General features: G+C 43.5%; 1 non-coding gene across 1 annotated transcript; it reads left to right on the top strand.

Annotated features, from left to right (window-relative positions):
* The first annotated feature begins 3,635 nt into the window (after nt 1-3,635).
* Nucleotides 3,636-3,710, top strand: Trnal-caa. The gene has a single exon. It is a non-coding gene; the product is annotated as a tRNA-Leu (tRNA).
* Nucleotides 3,711-18,283: the final 14,573 nt, after the last annotated feature.

Genomic DNA, 18,283 nt, shown 5'->3' with positions numbered 1-18,283 from the left:
AGGCCGTTGTGATCTAGCACGGCGTTCCGTATTACCCTCCTGAACCCACCGATTCCATATTCTGCTAACAGTCATTGGATCTCGACCAACGCGAGCAGCAATGTCGTGATGCGATAAACCGCAATCGCGATAGGCTACAATCCGACCTTTATCAAAGGCGGAAACGTGATGGTACGAATTTCTCCTCCTTACACGAGGCATCACAACAACGTTTCAGCAGGCAACGCCGATCAACTGCTGTTTCTGTATGAGAAATCGGTTGGTTCAAATGGCTCTGAGCACTATGGGACTTAACATCTATGGCCATCAGTCCCCTAGAACTTAGAACTACTTAAACCTAACTAACCTAAGGACGTCACACAACACCCAGTCATCACGAGGCTGAGAAAATCCCTGACCCCGCCGGGAATCGAACCCGGGCGCGGGAAGCGAGAACGCTACCGCACGACCACGAGCTGCGGACGAGAAATCGGTTGGAAACTTTCCTCATGTCAGCACGTTGTAGGTGTCGCCACCGGCCCCATCCTTGTGTGAATGCTCCGAAAAGCTAATCATTTGCATATCACAGCATCTTCTTCCTGTCGGTGAAATTTTCGCGTCTGTAGCACGTCATCTTCGTGGTGTAGCAATTTTAATCGCCAGTAGTGTATGTATACAACGCCATCTTAAAACTGTTTGGCAACTCAGTGATAGTTGACGGTCTTTCAGTATCGGTGCTTGATTACTGTAGTTCACTAGGTATTTGTTTGGAATTTTAACGCCTGAATAATTCGTGCGTAATTCAGTTTTTCGCCTAGCTTACAAGAGTAAATTACAACGTCTCTCATAATTAGCTTTTTGGAAAACCTCCTTTCATCTTAATTTTAATGATATGGACCGTTACTATGTGGGATAATTACGTCCAGATCAGTGTTAGATTAAGCAGTGCAGTAGTGTAATGTCGTATACCACTCATCAAGTGTGCCATAGATGCAGATGAAGCACGGGATGCCAAAAATGTAAGCGAACAAGTGACTTACAAAAAGTGTATCACACGATATCGCACCACACAAACTGAAGAAACGTTACACGCAGACCACACAGGACGTGATTTCAATCACGACGGACGGCGAACACTGCTCCATGTCAACAGAAGGCACCGCTGGCAATCGACCCCTTTCCACTCACTGGCACCGCTTCCCCCCTCCCGTTGTTCCAACAGCCACTCCAGCGGTGAAGAGTGAACAAAACAGTTCTATTCTAAGACAATTATCTTTAATTAACAAACTTAAGTAAGCGTGCAGCCGCCAGATAAAGAGCAATTCATGCCCGAAATGGGTTGCAATATGTGAAATTAAACATAAAATAAATAATTACGATGACTAATTTCTGCCTTAGCCTATACTGAAGAAATGAGAGAATGTCCACATTTTCGACGATACCTCAACAGCTGCATAGTGCTGAAGCTGTAGCGATACATTCGGGTCCTTTCTACAAACGTATGTTTGAAGCCAGCTGTTTTTCCTCTTCCTCTATTTGAACTGAAAACGACCACGGTGAAATCAACGAAAGGAATCTTATGAAACACTTGAGTTCATAATTGTCAGGTGAGTGATGGAGTTCGCTACACTTTGCCAGTTACTACTATACAGTATTGTTTAACAGTCACAATCGCATTTATAACAACAATAAGCCTGTAGGGAGGGTATGAAACCGCATCCAGTGTCAATTTTCTTGATATATCCACGGTGGTTGTTGTCGTTGGGCGGCGAGGGAGTGGATGCGAATTACGGAGTGATAAAATGTAACACGTGTTTATCGCTTCAAAAGCAAGGAGACATTTTTTTGTATCCCGCCTGGAAGGCGTCGCGTGAGTAGAAGCAGGAGCAGGAAAAATACATTGGTACTGCACATAAGTAAAAGTGGTTTACTGGAGCCTGAATATACATACAGAGGCATACATCGCTTTTACAGATGAGCACAGTCTCAAGCTGAAGCGAAGTGTCCCGGCCGTCTGCTCTTGATCAAATGGGAGAATCTGGAGCGGAGCTCGTGGAGCTCTCCCACTCCGGCTAGAGTGCGCTGACGTCGGTGTCTCGTAGTGCCAACTTATGAAACTATGCTGTGGCATCGTTGCTAGCGATACCACTTATTTTACTGCAAAAGAAGAAAAAAGAGTCTGCCAGAAAGACGCGAGCAAACGGCATTTTAGTGCGATTAACTGGCATGTTATAGCTCTGTGTTACGTATGGTGTGGATGCCATACATCCACTGCTGAGCAACTCTTTCACGAGAAGATAAGATGCCTGGGCTACAACCGAGCGAGGTGGCGCAGTGGTTAGCACACTGGACTCGCATTCGGGAGGACGACGGTTCAATCCCGTCTCCGGCCATCCTGATTTAGGTTTTCCGTGATTTCCCTAAATCGTTTCAGGCTAATGCCGAGATGGTTCCTTTGAAAGGGCACGGCCGATTTCCTTCCCAATCCTTCCCTAACCCGAGCTTACGCTCCGTCTCTAATGACCTCGTTGTCGACGGGACGTTAAACGCTAACCACCACCACCGCCTGGGCTACAGTCCGACCTAGAGGTGGTTTAGCGTCATGAATCAGCAACCTATAGATGGCCTCTGCAAGTACTAGAACTATATGCCCAACTGTGCCTTCGTATTACACCTTGACAATTCGCAGCTGAATATTGTGGCATGATAGAGGCCTCGTCCATAAATGATTTCACCAGGGACTCAGTTAATAACACACCGGCTGTTCATCGACGATGCACCGACTGTGAAGCACTGCATAGAAAATTAGCACAACAATCATTGATGAACGTATATTTCTCTATCGTAAGCATAATTCAAGCTGAAAAACTTTTCAAAATGGCTGTCCTTCGCTTTTACTGAGAAAATATCAGCAGTGGCTATACTATAATCATTATGAGTAGATAATTGTCATTCTTTCAGTATTTACAGGCTTAATGACAGTTTTGCTTAAGGTTGACTTATTCCAGATATTACTATCTGCATTTTTCGTACCTTATTTCTTGTCCTGGTGACAACTGCTTCTACTTTCACGTTACCAGCAGCTCTAATCGAACTAACACTGCATCTATTCGCTGGTGTCATTTTTTACACAGTTTTTTGAACCCGCTTTTCAGCTAATTCTTGGTTTGGACCATAACATTATTCGTAGCTTACGAAGTCTCTCTCGGACCCAGAATGAGATTTTCACTCTGCAGCGGAGTGTGCGCTGATGTGAAACTTCCTGGCAGATTAAAACTGTGTGCCCGACCGAGACTCGAACTCGGGACCTTTGTCTTTCGCGGGCAAGAAGTAAAGCTGTGAGTACCAGGCCTGAGTCGTACCGGTACTCACAGCTTTACTTCTGCCAGTACCTCGTCTCCTACCTTCCAAACTTTACAGAAGCTCTCCTGCGAACCTTGCAGAACTAGCACTCCTGAAAGAAAGGATATTGCGGAGACATGGCTTAGCCACAGCCTGGGGGATGTTTCCAGAATGAGATTTTCACTCTGCAGCGGAGCGTGCGCTGATGTGAAACTTCCTGGCAGATTAAAACTGTGTGCCCGACCGAGACTCGAACTCGGGACCTTTGTCTTTCGCGGGCAAGAAGTAAAGCTGTGAGTACCAGGCCTGAGTCGTGCTTCGGTAGCTCAGTTGGTAGAGCACTTGCCCGCAAAAGGCAAAGGTCCCGAGTTCGAGTCTCGGTCGGGCACACAGTTTTAATCTGCCAGGAAGTTTCTCTCTCGGATGTTCACGTTCTGCAATGAAAGCTCTCTCCTTTCATTTGTGTTCTTCCGTCTCGGTGACGGTACCAATTACAGTATTCTTAAGAGAAAGATTTTCATTTTCGAAGTCTGTAACTATCAAAAGACATGTTACTCCCTCAAAATGCATGCAGGATAACCACTTGAGACGCTCCAGAGTGTTGGTCGCATATGGTGAATTAGCTTTTCAGTTTTCAATATGCTTACGACAGAAATACAGAAATAATAGTGACAATTACTGATTAGTGATGTTTAATCTGTAGTTGGAGCATCTGAGTGTTATTAGTAACTACGCTCTAGTTCAGTAATGCGAATAAAATCCATTGACATATACTTTCGCTATTCGCCCCTCAATCACCATGTCTTTCAGACACAAAGGGTGCTTTACTTCCGCGCCGCGCTTCAAATCGTCTGGTGAAACGAATTCTTCTAAAAATGGTTCAAATGGTTCTGAGCACTATGGGATTTAAAATCTGAGGTCATCAGTCCCCTATAACTTAGAACTACTTAAACCTAACTAACCTAAGGACATCACACACATCCATGCCCGAGGCAGGATTCGAACCTGCGACCTAGCAGTCGCGCGGTTCCCGACTGTAGCGCCTAGAACCGCTCGTCCACCGAGGCCGGCGAATTCTTCCTCTGCGTAATATAAAATAAACTTGGCAATAACGTAGATTTTGGCAACGGTGTGACTGCCGAGATACTTCCCCGGTGAAATATAAATATACTGACAAATTCACTTGATATTTCCTTGTCACTTTTGATACAATAATCTGAGTTATGTCCTTTAAAGGTGTGACATCGGCGAATCACGTCATGCTTTTGAGTCCAGGGAGGTTACTCCAGGCGGAAATTGCAACAAATCTCTCCTTTTACGTTAAAATTTATCAGTACAAGCCAGCAGTGGAACAATAAGGAAGCGCCCAACACAGGAGCGCCTGAGTGGCACTGAGGCAATGTGTTTGCTTCTCTAGCAAGGGCTGCTTTGGGTCACGGTTCCAGTCTTGCAGGAGATCAGATTTTTGAGTTGTTACAGGCAAATCAGATAGATCCAAAAACCAACAAATAAATTGGAACTATGAAATGCCAGATGTGCATAGTGTTCCAGTTTGACATAGGACAAAAAAAATGTTCAAATGTGTGTGAAATCTTATGGGACTTAACTGCTAAGGTCATCAGTCCCTAAGCTTACACACTACTTAACCTAAATTATCCTAAGGACAAACACACACACCCATGCCCGAGGGAGGACTCGAACCTCCGCCGGGACCAGCCGCACAGTCCATGACTGCAGCGCCCAAGACCGCTCGGTTAATGCCGCGCGGCGACATAGGACAGGAAACATACACGAAGTGCAGAACGTGTAATATCTTATTCATTTGTGCTGTTGTAGGCACGCTCGTGTTACAGTGCTTTCCGTTTTATCACAATAGACTTTCGTCGTAAGGTTGCTGTGGAAAGATGAATTAAAGTTCTTAGTTGTTGGCAAAAAACTGAACTGCGATAGGCACGACCCTGTGGAGGGTTTCGTAGTGCACAACATCGTTATCAAACCACCAGCTACAAAATATTATATTCACCCCGCCCTTTGCTCGAGGAGATGTCTTGTTCTACGGGTCAACCAGGAATTTCCTCTTAGGAAATTAATAACTAGACACCAGTAACAGTACTGGGTGGGAACTCTCAATGAGTGAAGTGATGATATTAAAGCTAAGTTGCAGTAATAGTCACCCCTTTGATCTTTGTTGCTTTCAGTTAGAGCCAGTTGTACTCCTATACTCGACTTCTCAACCTTGTCTATTGAATGCAGATGCACGCCGTTCATCACGTATGTCAGTTATCGAGACTTCCTGAATGTCGAAGAGATATCATGACAGAACAAACAACGTTTCTTAAACAGTAAAATCGTTTACTGACGTGTTTTGTCCAAAATCGCTCGCTCCACACACAGTGCAAGTGTTTCGATCTGCCTTACTGCCTTCACACTCCTGTTAAGCCTAGAGCAAACAATATGTTGCAAATGTTTGACTTTTTCCACTTGTGACTATTTTACAGCCCTTTAACAACATTCATAAGCTTCGAGCATGAAAAGTCCAACACAGAAATGCAAGATAAAAGTACTTCAAATTAAAAAATGCCATTTGGTATACATAATCATAGCGTCACGTTCATCTGGTCGTACGATGCGTGACGAAGTTTGCGAGTGGCGTGCGGTCGGTAGCCGGTTGCCAGGGGCCCTTGTAGGGCGAGGGAACTCCCAAGCTTCAACGTGGTCTTAACATAGCCGCGACCTGTGTGGCAGAATTTAGTGCCGACTTCTGATATTACTGATGGGTTAGAAAGTGAAGGAAATTATTTTTTAGCTCCATCAGACTGACAATCGGAATGCGATTTAAAAAAAATTTGAATGGAGTGGATTCGGTTTCGCGACTTTGTGGCAGCAATGCGCGACGTTTACCACTAGACCACGCGCGAACCTTCTGGCGTCTCGTGGAACGTGTAACGATACAGCCTTCCCAAAATTCATATGAAATGTCTAATACCACCTTCTTTATATATACATCCGGATAGTTATCGGACAATTCACTGCTTCCTAAGGCCTTGTATGTGTGTCTTTAAATATATCATTCTGTGTCCAATTTGATATAAAAAAACTTGATATTGATTGCGAAGTCGTATGGAATGTTCTAGAAGATCGTGCGTTGTCATAATTATCGGTGGATTATTGTCATTGATAAATTTATGTACATATGCTAAATTAAGTAACTAAACAAGAAATTGAAGTAATAAGTCCTTACCAATAAATAACTAGAGACTGCAGAGATGTTATCATGAAAAAATGAATGCTTCTAATTAAACAAATTGTAATCTAAAAATCCAGTAATAGAAAACATCTTTATGTTATTACCAACCGATGTATTTTCATTGTTGTTTATTTTTATGTCTTTCTCTGCAATTAATAGTCTTCGTAATTACATTTCTAATTCACTCTCCGATTGTTTACATCTCACAGTTTTCCAATTTCAGAATTTGAAGCCTTACTTATAACTTTCTCGCATGCAGTTGGATGAAGCACAAGATTTGTAATATCACTGAATATTAGGAACCAAAACCAAACTGTAATTAATTACGTAACTAAAATAATATGAGAGACATTACTGTAATTAAAGTTCAGAATGATTTTCTTATGGAAAACTAATGATATTACTATAAAAGATTGTTATTGAAATGTTGTATTTTATACCTTATTCGGCTGTAACATCAGTTTCTTTACGCTTTGTAAATTTTAATTGTAACATTGAAATTGTACAAATTTAATAATGGACTATTTTGGAAGCTATTGTTACAATTCTATATAAAGAAATGCAGCGCCGCTGCGACAAGTCAGTTTTGAAGTTTCTTTTGGAAGTCAAACAGATCAGTGAAGTCTGTACGTGTTTTGTTTACGTGACGAGTGTGCAGTTCGGATGTCAATTAACGTGAATAAATTTTGCTAAGCATGAAAATTTCGTATTCATTCATCAATGGACCAGGCAGAAAAAAGTTAAGTAACATTCAACATGAATCGTTACAAACGGACAACACTTCCTTCAGACACTTCTGCATTCTAGAGTGTTGACAGATCGTGCATATTGCCGGACTTGGAATTCTCACGGGCGATCGACATTGGTGGACACCTTAAGTAAACGACTCGAATTTAGTCTGCGGCAGCTGGCCGGCAATCAATTTTCTTTTCTAAGACTGTACTCGCGCTGCTTCCCGGTGCACGCACAGCCGCCACTCAGTCGTTTTGAGATTCCAAATAGTCGATTTCAACACGTCCATTTCAACCTGGTTGGGCTTGTTCCCGAGTCTGAAGACTATCTGCATCGTTGACGGCGCGATGTGCTGGGTGGGAGCAATTCCCTTCAAGAAAATTACGACAGAGATGATGGCAAGAGCATCGGTCGACACGCGGATATCGCCTTTTGGCTGTTCGATCTCTATAACCACTGACCACGGACGACAGTTTAAACAGTCCTATTTAACGAACTATGCAAACTCTTTGGTGTTCAACGTTACTCCAAAATGGCTTACATTTACAAAGCAATGGCCACATGGAACGATGACTCTGTATACCCAAAGCCACCCTTGCGTCTCATGGTAGCTATTAGATGGGTGGTATTAGCTGCACACATTGCTCACAAACAAAATCTCTGTGCCTCCCTTGCAGAAATCCTCTATGGTAAACCGCCTACTATGCCCACAGTCCTTTTGCTACAAGAACTACTAATGAAGACCTCAGAAGTCCCCACTCTTGTCACAATACTCAAACAGCACATCACACAGCTCAGAATACCGCCTCCATGGCCACACAGGTCCCCGGAAATCTTCGTGCATAAGTCACAATTGGACTGTCACTATGCCTTGCTCTGGGATGATACTATCCACCCTTCCTATATCCACCTTACACTGGCACTAACAGAGGTATCAGACGAGGCACTAATACTTTCGACGTGCAGCTTCATGGTAAGCCAACCACTGTGGTGGTCAACCAATTAAAAATAGCTTGGTTTCTATGAGAGATCACCCATATTGACGATGTACAAACCACTCCATCGACATGGTTCCTCTGCTCCCTTTACAATCCAATGAAACATCGCCCAGCTTGAACACCAACAACTGCTTCTTGTTCCAACTAGGTGTGCAGCACTTTCTGCTAAGACTAATCGGTGATTTCTTCATGATTGGGGGGCGGCATGATTTAACATCAAATCGAGAGTGTATTTATCACTGACATTTCTCTTGTAGTGACAAAATCCTGTGCATTGTGGACAAAGCCTAATTCACGTCACGACTATCACCTGAGGAATTCCTCACTATCACTGCTCCCAGGACATCACGAAGCCCTGCAAGCGATCTGCAGATCCTGACGCCATTGGCTCTGGCACTTCGACACACCTACACTATAGCACCATACAGTCCACAATCATCATCATTCTCGATATGGCTGACCGGTTGAATATCATTTATATGTCGTGGAGTAGCATCGATGTCATCGAATCCTTCCTCCATGTACAACGAGAAACGGTGCAATTGCGTCCTGCTTTGGAGCCAGCTTCAGTGCAGTCGATCGTGTGCACATATGTAAAGGTGATCGCAACAGTGATGCTCCCTGGCTATCTCCACCCCCAATCCTCCACACTCCCAGTGGAGGAGAGGAAAGGAGGGGGCCTCTGTGGGGACTCCAGCAGCGTTTGCCACATAGAGGAAACTCTGCCTTGCATCATCGTCTGGTGCGGAATATCTCATATATGGTACGATCTGCTTTATGCCTACCGTGAACTCAGACACATATTTGTCACACCTCGATTACAGAATAAAGTGCATATTATACATAACTGTGTGGTTACTACATGTGACCATTGTCCCATCCTGGGGTAAAACCCACATAAGACAAAATATGACCACCAGGTCTCAGAAAGCTTTTAAGCAATATGTATCTATTATCAGGTGATGTAGCGTGGTTCCGCATTTTAGATAGAATATTGATTCGCTTGTCACTATAAAGGGTTTGCAGAGTACCACTACGACCCAAAGTGAGAAAATAAAAATATTCATCGAAACAGAAGCGAAAATCGGTATTAAATTGAAATTACAGACTAATGAAATATGCCGTCTCATATGGTTCGTAAATACGCTGGGAATTAAAGAAAATGCAAGTCACATGAAATCACGAAAGCCCTAAAACGTCCACTGCCTAGCGAATGCGAGTACTATGGCATCTTCGAAAAGGAAATGAAAAAACGGCGAAAACCAATTATGTGGCTGGCCCACCACACATACAGTGGCCGGCGCCTGTGGAAACTCGTGATCTGTTTGTTTTGTAATCATTATACTATCCTGTGTACCACTGTATTAAACAGATCGATAATTAAATTGCCTAGTACTACGAAAGAGCTGTTATGATTTTATTTCGACGTTTTCATGAAAATCTGAGTTGCAGGCCCGAACTTTGCTCACAAAATTATTTTTTCTACTTTGTGTTATTTTGGTGGGATTCTGAGCTGTTTAATTTTATCGCTGTGTGTGCAATTGACACTTTTGATGCTGCATGTATGTGTGATGTCGTATGAAATCTTCTGTTGTAGAAAAGGCAATAATAAGAGCATTTCACCAACGTAGTCATACTATTATCTGCATCTACACCTACACCTACATGATCACCACACAGTTTATAATCAAGTGCCTGGCAAAGGGTTCGTCGGACCACCTTCAAGCTATATCTCAACCGCTCCACTCTCGGGCGGCGCGCGCGAAAAACGAGCATTTAAATCTTTCTGTGCGAGCTCTGATTTCTCTTATTTTATCACGATCATTTCTCTCTATGTCGGTGGGCGCAAAAGCAATAAGCAATACTTTCGCAATCAGAGGATAAAGTTGTTGCTTGAAATTTCACGAGGAGATCAAAATGGTTCAAATGGCTGTGAGCACTATGGGACTCAACTGCTTTGGTCATCAGTCCCCTAGAACTTAGAACTACTTAAACCTACTAACCTAAGGACATCACACACATCCATGCCCGAGGCAGGATTCAAACCTCCGACCGTAGCGGTCGCGCGGTTCCAGACTGTAGCGCCTAGAACCGCTCGGCCACTCCGGCCGGCTCACGAGGAGATCCTGCGGCAACAAATCGCCTTTGTTTTAATAATTGCCACCCCGACTCACAGATTATGGCCTTAGCACTCTCTCCCCTACTTTTAAATAATGCAAAACGAGCTGCCCTTCTTTGAACTTTTTCGATGCTCCCATCAGTCCTATCCAACGTGGATCCCATACAGCACAGCAATTACTCCAGAAGAGGGCCGACAAGCATGGGGTAAGCAGTCTTTTGCATAGATCTGTTGCATTTGCTAAGAGTTCTGCAATGAATCGTAGTCTTGATTTGCTTTCCGCACAACATTATCCAGTTCCAGTTTAAGTTATTCGTAATTGCAATCCCTATGTAAATAGTTGAATTCGTAGCCCTTAGGTTTGTGTGATTTATCGTGTAATCGAAATTTAACGGATTTCTTTTAGTACTCATACGAATAACTTTCCAATTTTGATTATTTAAGGTCATTTACTGCTTTTCGCACCATACAGACATCCGTGATAGTGCGTTGTCTATGGTGTTCAGAAGTACGATGTAACGTTGCTTTGGACATGCGTATATGGGAAGGAACATTGCATTGTACTTCTGAACAACACAGGTACTGCAATATCGGCACAGGGCAAGCAACTTTCAATTGAAAATGTCTCCCCAATACGCTATGGATGTACGAATAAAGGTTTTGGACACGTAGTTGATGGCGTATGGAAACTTGGATTTAGCCACGAGAGAGCCTAAAGGTAAGGCGACCGCTCGCGATAAGAGGGAAAATGCGGGTTCGACTTTCAGTCCAGCACAAATTTTCACTGTCGTCATTCAATTGCACGGCTGATGATTTTCCATATTCACAACTCCGTACAGATTTAATGTCTACAGATATCTTGTCTAAATCATTTTGCATTTCGCTTTGACCATCTGATGACTTTACAAGACGATAAATGATAGCATAATCTGCAAACAATCTCAGAGGACTACTTATCTACATCTACGTGATTACTCTGCTGTTCATAATAAAGTGCCTGGCAGAGGGTTCAATGAACCACCTTTAAGCTGTCTCTCTACCGTTCCACTCTCTAACGGCGCGCGGGAAAAACGAGAACTTAAGTTTTTCTGTGCGAGCCCTGATTTCTCTTATTTTATCGTGATGATCGTTTCTGCCTATGTAGGTGGGCGCCAACAGAATGTTTTCGCAATCGGAGGAGAAAACTGGTGATTGAAATTTCATGAGAAGATCCCGCCGCAACGAAAAACGCCTACGTTTTAATGATTGCCACTCCAATTCACGTATCTTGTCTGTGGCACTATCTCCCCTATTTCGCTATAGTACAAAACGAGCAGCCCTTCTCTGAACTTTTTCGATGTCATCTGTGAGTCCCACATGATGCTGATCGCACACCGCACAGCAATACTCCAGAATAGGGCGGACAAGCGGGATGCAAGCAGTCTCTTTAGTAGACCTATTGCACCTTCCAAGTGTTCTGCCAATGAGTCGCAGTGTTTGGTTTGCTCTACCCACAAAATTATCTACACTCCTGGAAATGGAAAAAAGAACACATTGATACCGGTGTGTCAGACCCACCATACTTGCTCCGGACACTGCGAGAGGGCTGTACAAGCAATGATCACACGCACGGCACAGCGGACACACCAGGAACCGCGGTGTTGGCCGTCGAATGGCGCTAGCTGCGCAGCATTTGTGCACCGCCGCCGTCAGTGTCAGCCACTTTGCCGTGGCATACGGAGCTCCATCGAAGTCTTTAACACTGGTAGCATGCCGCGACAGCGTGGGCGTGAACCGTATGTGCAGTTGACGGACTTTGAGCGAGGGCGTATAGTGGGCATGCGGGAGGCCGTGTGGACGTACCGCCGAATTGCTCAACACGTGGGGCGTGAGGTCTCCACAGTACATCGATGTTGTCGCCAGTGGTCGGCGGAAGGTGCACGTGCCCGTCGACCTGGAACCGGACCGCAGCGACGCACGGATGCACGCCAAGACCGTAGGATCCTACGCAGTGCCGTAGGGGACCGCACCGCCACTTCCCAGCAAATTAGGGACACTGTTGCTCCTGGGGTATCGGCGAGGACCATTCGCAACCGTCTCCGTGAAGCTGGGCTACGGTCCCGCACACCGTTAGGCCGTCTTCCGCTCACGCCCCAACATCGTGCAGCCCACCTCCAGTGGTGTCGCGACAGGCGTGAATGGAGGGACGAATGGAGACGTGTCGTCTTCAGCGATGAGAGTCGCTTCTGCCTTGGTGCCAATGATGGTCGTATGCGTGTTTGGCGCCGTGCAGGTGAGCGCCACAATCAGGACTGCATACGACCGAGGCACACAGGGCCAACACCCGGCATCATGGTGTGGGGAGCGATCTCCTACACTGGCCGTACACCACTGGTGATCGTCGAGGGGACACTGAATAGTGCACGGTACATCCAAACCGTCATCGAACCCATCGTTCTACCATTCCTAGACCGGCAAGGGAACTTGCTGTTCCAACAGGACAATGCACGTCCGCATGTATCCTGTGCCACCCAACGTGCTCTAGAAGGTGTAAGTCAACTACCCTGGCCAGCAAGATCTCCGGATCTGTCCCCCATTGAGCATGTTTGGGACTGGATGAAGCGTCGTCTCACGCGGTCTGCACGTCCAGCACGAACCCTGGTCCAACTGAGGCGCCAGGTGGAAATGGCATGGCAAGCCGTTCCACAGGACTACATCCAGCATCTCTACGATCGTCTCCATGGGAGAATAGCAGCCTGCATTGCTGCGAAAGGTGGATATACACTGTACTAGTGCCGACATTGTGCATGCTCTGTTGCCTGTGTCTATGTGCCTGTGGTTCTGTCAGTGTGATCATGTGTTGTATCTGACCCCAGGAATGTGTCAATAAAGTTTCCCCTTCCTGGGACAATGAATTCACGGTGTTCTTATTTCAATTTCCAGGAGTGTATATGATCGTTCCAGTTTAGGTTATTTGTAATTGTAATCCCTAAGTATTTAGTTGAATTCATAGCCTTAATATTTGAGTGACTTATCGTGTAAGCGAAATTTAGCTGATTTCTTTTAGTACTCATGTGAATAACTTCACACTTTTCTTTACTCAGGGTCAATTGCCACTTTTCGCACCATATAGGTATCTTATCTAAATAATTTTGCAATTCGTTTTGGTCAGCTGATGACGTTGCAAGACGGTAAATGAGAGAATAGTCTGCAAACACTCTAATAGGCGCACTCGAATTCTCTCCTATGTCGTTAATATAGATCAGGAACAATAGAGGGCCTGTAACACTTCCTTGGGGAACGCCGGATATTACTTCTGTTTCATTCGATGACTTTCCGTCTATTACTACGAACTGTGTGTGACGTTTCTGACAGAAAATCACGAATCCAGTAGGACAACTGAGGCAATATTCCACAGGCACGTAGTTTGGGTAGAAGACGCTTGTGAGGAACGATACCAAAACCTTCTGGAAATCTAAAAATATGTAATCAATTTGACGTCTCCTGTCGATAGCACTCATTACTTCCTGAATATAAAGAGCTAGTTATGTTTCACAAGAACGATGTTTTCTGAATCCGTGCTATGTGTCAACAAATTGTTTTCTTCGGGGTAATTATTAATGTTCGAACACAGCAAAAGTTCCAAAATCCTTCTGCAAATCGCCGTTAATGATATGGGTGTGTAATTCAGCGTATTTATCCTATTTTATTATTGTTGATATTATTATTATTGTTATAATTATTTTCATTATTATTGAATGTATGTTTCCAATACACAGAGTAAGCACCACTTTATGCCTTTTTAAAAACAATATCAGTATGGCACTTCAGTGTCAGGTGACGAATGAATGCCACAACTGATGTATGCCTCTTGTTCAGCAGTGTTCTGCTTTAGTGCAGGTGTAGTGACGTCAAATTAGGGCGGTGTTCAGCCACATAAATGCAGGTACTCACCAATGGAGTAAATACAGCCCTCCCCTCGGGGCTGGAAATATGGAGCAATTTGGGAAAAGAGACTGGCAAAACATAACCTCTCCCCTCTGACTTTAAGACAATAATTTTTCCTCTTTGTAAGCATCTCTTCTCTAGCGCTCACCCGCAAGCTCCAAACATTAGATCAACATTCGCAGTGCGTGCGACGTGACGCAGTGGTCAACACACTGAACCCTAACTGGGGTGGATGGCGGTTCAACGTGACTACATTGAACAATGCTGTTGCCGGGATGGTTCCTTTGAGAACAATATGGGCAGTTTCCTTCTCCATCCTCCCCAAATACGCCTCTAAAGGCCTCGTAATCCAAAGGACATTGAACCCTTATCTTCCTTCTTTCCTTCTTCATACTCTCGCCAGTCACCGTAGGCTAAAACCCATTCAACCTACGGAGAAAGTACACCCAAAGCACTCCTGTTTTGCAGAGCTACTTCATGAGAGATAGAATGTATGCTAGGCAAATATGGCATCATTAGGCCAGTGTTATGCCCATTGCCAGAAAACTACCTCATGCTATTTTCAGTGGCAGAAGTACCTGGTATATACAAAGTGTCGTGCTAATACAGTTAGACACAGGGTACACAATCCACATAACGTCAGACTGCTGCACTGAAAATAAATGAGAATTAAAAATTTCGAAAAATCAGCGATAGTAGATTACAGCCTTAAAAAAAGGCTTAAGGTGAGCATCGAAGACACACATGTCTTGATCAGTGCTTAGTCTAACTGAGATCCTATAATAAAAGAAGCAGCAATGATTTACAGATGTACATGCAGTGAAGACCGTAGCCACATTTATAGTGGAGAATGGGGACGAGTACTCACGGTCACAAAAAAGTAAAATTTAAGGAAGAGGTTGAAAAAATCAGCCAACCAATTGCAAAACAAAGGTTTATTATCTCTTGACCTAGGTTTCAGTATTTCTAAAAATATTTTCCTCAGAAGGGGTGGGCCTTGTTGCATCACATGATGGTACATTAGATTAGATGAAGCCCAGCGGCTCTTGTCATATTTTTAGAAATATCGAAAACTAACTCAAGGGCTAGTAAACCTTTGATTTGTCACTGGTGGCTGATTTGTTTCAATCTCTTCAGATTTATACAGTTGCTGATTCCGTAGCCATTTTTGAGATTCTAAAATTTAACGACTGAACACAAGTTGGGAGAGGTGGCGTTGAGGTCGTCCCTGTTTCCTTCCTGCTGGAATTGCCCAACTCTATAGGAATGCACAATGGACATCAGTGGATGCAGATGATCAGACAGGATGCTTCCGTACCTGAAACGTGTCAGAGTCGTATGTAGACGTATCAAGGGCCCCATATCACTCCAACTTCACCCGTCCCACACCATTACGCAGCCTTCACCATCTTGAACAGTCCCTTGCCGACACGCGGGGTCCATGGATTCATGAGGTTGTCTCCATGCCCATACACGTCCAGCCGCTTCATACAATTGGAGAAGAGACTCGTCCGACCAGGCAGCATGTCTCCAGCCATCAAAAGTTCAATGTCGGTGTTGACAGGCCCAGGCGAGGTGTAAATCTTTGTGTCGTGCAGTCATCAAAGGTACACGAATGGAATCAACAGCAATAGCAGCCCTCGGCTGCAAAAAAGGAGTCTTTTGACCCAAGTTTCGGCACTGCTATGAGTGCCTTCATCAGAAATAAAACTCTCAAATTTGTCTATAACGTAATTATAAGATTACAGGAAAGTACAAGTACTAACTGGCATTAAAAAAAAAGAAACAGTACTTACTTGTCACGTATTAAACTAAAAATCAAGCGATCAAACTTTAGTCACCAAATTTGCAAAACAGAAAACATAAAATTCAAGCCGCTATGGGCTGCTAATATGCGTCAAGCTACGGTAGCACCAGACTGTAGCGTTTGCGTTAGCAATTACGGCAGACGAACGTTACACCAAGAGTCGGCCGCGGTGGTCTCGCGGTTCTAGGCGCGCAGTCCGGAACCGCCCTACTGCTACGGTCGCAGGTTCGAATCCTGCCTCGGGCATGGATGTGTGTGATGTCCTTAGGTTAGTTAGATTTAAGTAGTTCTAAGTTCTAGGGGACTGATGACCACAGCTGTTAAGTCCCATAGTGCTCAGAGCCATTTGAACGTTACACCAAGAGTGCCATCTAGTAGCCGCAAGTACAAACAGGCTACTTAACATTCAAAATGTAGACAGACGAATGTTACGATGAACATTATTTTGAACAAGAAGTAAAAGGCAATAATTTTATCCGACAGCGGCAGACACGATAGCAAAATTGTCTACATAAGAGCTTATAAATACAGTTTAAAGGCTGAAAACGCCATTTCAGAAATACAAAGGGAGCTGAATAACTCAGCGAGCAGAAAAGATTGTATAACATGTAATGTAGTCGATATAAACTTTTAGAAAAACAAAAAAAATATGAGTCGACTTAGATAGAAAAAATATTTCGGTAACAGCACGAGAGAACACGAAATCAAATATCTAGTAACGGCTTTATACCATTGAAGAAGCTTTTATGAATAATTGTAGTTGCTCATTAAGAATGAGAACAGTTAGCCTACAGCCTTTCTTCTCAGTGTGCAAATTGTTGATATCGTGAACAGCTTTGGGTGCGTGACCTGTAATCGGAAGGTGGGCGGCAAAATACGGATTCTGGGTGATAGTGCCGTTTTTTCTTCAAAGATGTTCCTTGTATCTGACTATCAAGGCACGTCCCGTTTGTACTATGTAGTAAGAAGAGCAAGTGTAGTAAAAAATCTTGTAGACACCAGAGTTTTTCAAAGGGGAACAAGTCGATTTCAAATTGTGAATAAAATTTATTTTTTCAAACTATTATTAGTTGAAAAAGCGAAATTACAGTTGTATTTGTTACGAAGATGGCGTTGAATCTGATAGAAGATGGGTACCAAGAAAGGAATAGAAAAGAACTTCTTCTTTTGGTTGGACTCCATGACAGAGGTGCCAAATGTAGTAACTCTTTTAACAATTTTCTTTTTAAGGATGTCGCCAACTATGGCTTATTCGTTATTAACTGCTATAGTTTTGATCAAATTAATTTCTACCTCGAATTTTTCTTTCGAGAGCGTAACAGAAGTATCTCTGAATAGCAGAGTGAAAGAAAGCGTTTTTACGAGTATGAAATTGAAAGTTCGTAGAAAAAGCAGGTTCGACCTGATCGGTATATGCTCTTTACGAGAAACATTGAAAGAGATGTTATTTTCTTAGAGTCAAATCGCAAAAATTCATTTGGCGGGCCTCGTTTTCGAGTTTACCAGTGAAGGACGTTTTCTCGTGAAGTTCATTAAAGAAACTGAAAATATGGTAAATACCATCACCAGGAAATTTGTAGACGACTAAAATATCATCCAATTATATGAAATAGGAGAGTATGCCCAGCGCTGTAGCTGAGAAACAGTTGAAGAACTTTCATTCCAGAAAATTAACGAAAATCTCAGCAAGGACTCCAGCGAACGGATTTTCCATAACAAGACCATCGGATTGCTGATACAATTGTTCTTTAAATTCAAAATAGTTGTATTTAACTACGACTGTGATTAGATTCATAAAGTCAGTGATTTGTTGATCTGAAAGTTCTTTTTTGAAATGGCGAAATTTTTTTTCCACGACCCTAAGCGTTTCTCACACGGGAACGTTTGTATAAAGTTTTTTGATGTCTGGTGGAAACAGCTTGGTATCTGGGCTGCAACCTAAATCTTTTATTTTATTAACTAAGGCGTGACAATTGGGGATGGAATAATTGTTCTAGAAAATGAAACATTTTTTCAGAGTTTCATGCGGAAATTTGGCTAGATCATGGTACGCGCTGTTCATACTACAGAAATCGGCCGTATCGGATGGTTAGGATTGTGAACTTTGAATTGAGAACGAAGTTTTAGGGACT

Source organism: Schistocerca americana, chromosome 4 (assembly GCF_021461395.2).
Source record: "Schistocerca americana isolate TAMUIC-IGC-003095 chromosome 4, iqSchAmer2.1, whole genome shotgun sequence".
NCBI classification, from domain to species: Eukaryota; Metazoa; Arthropoda; class Insecta; order Orthoptera; family Acrididae; genus Schistocerca; species Schistocerca americana.
Note: the sequence above shows the minus strand (reverse complement) of the source record. Positions and strands in the feature narration are given on the sequence as shown.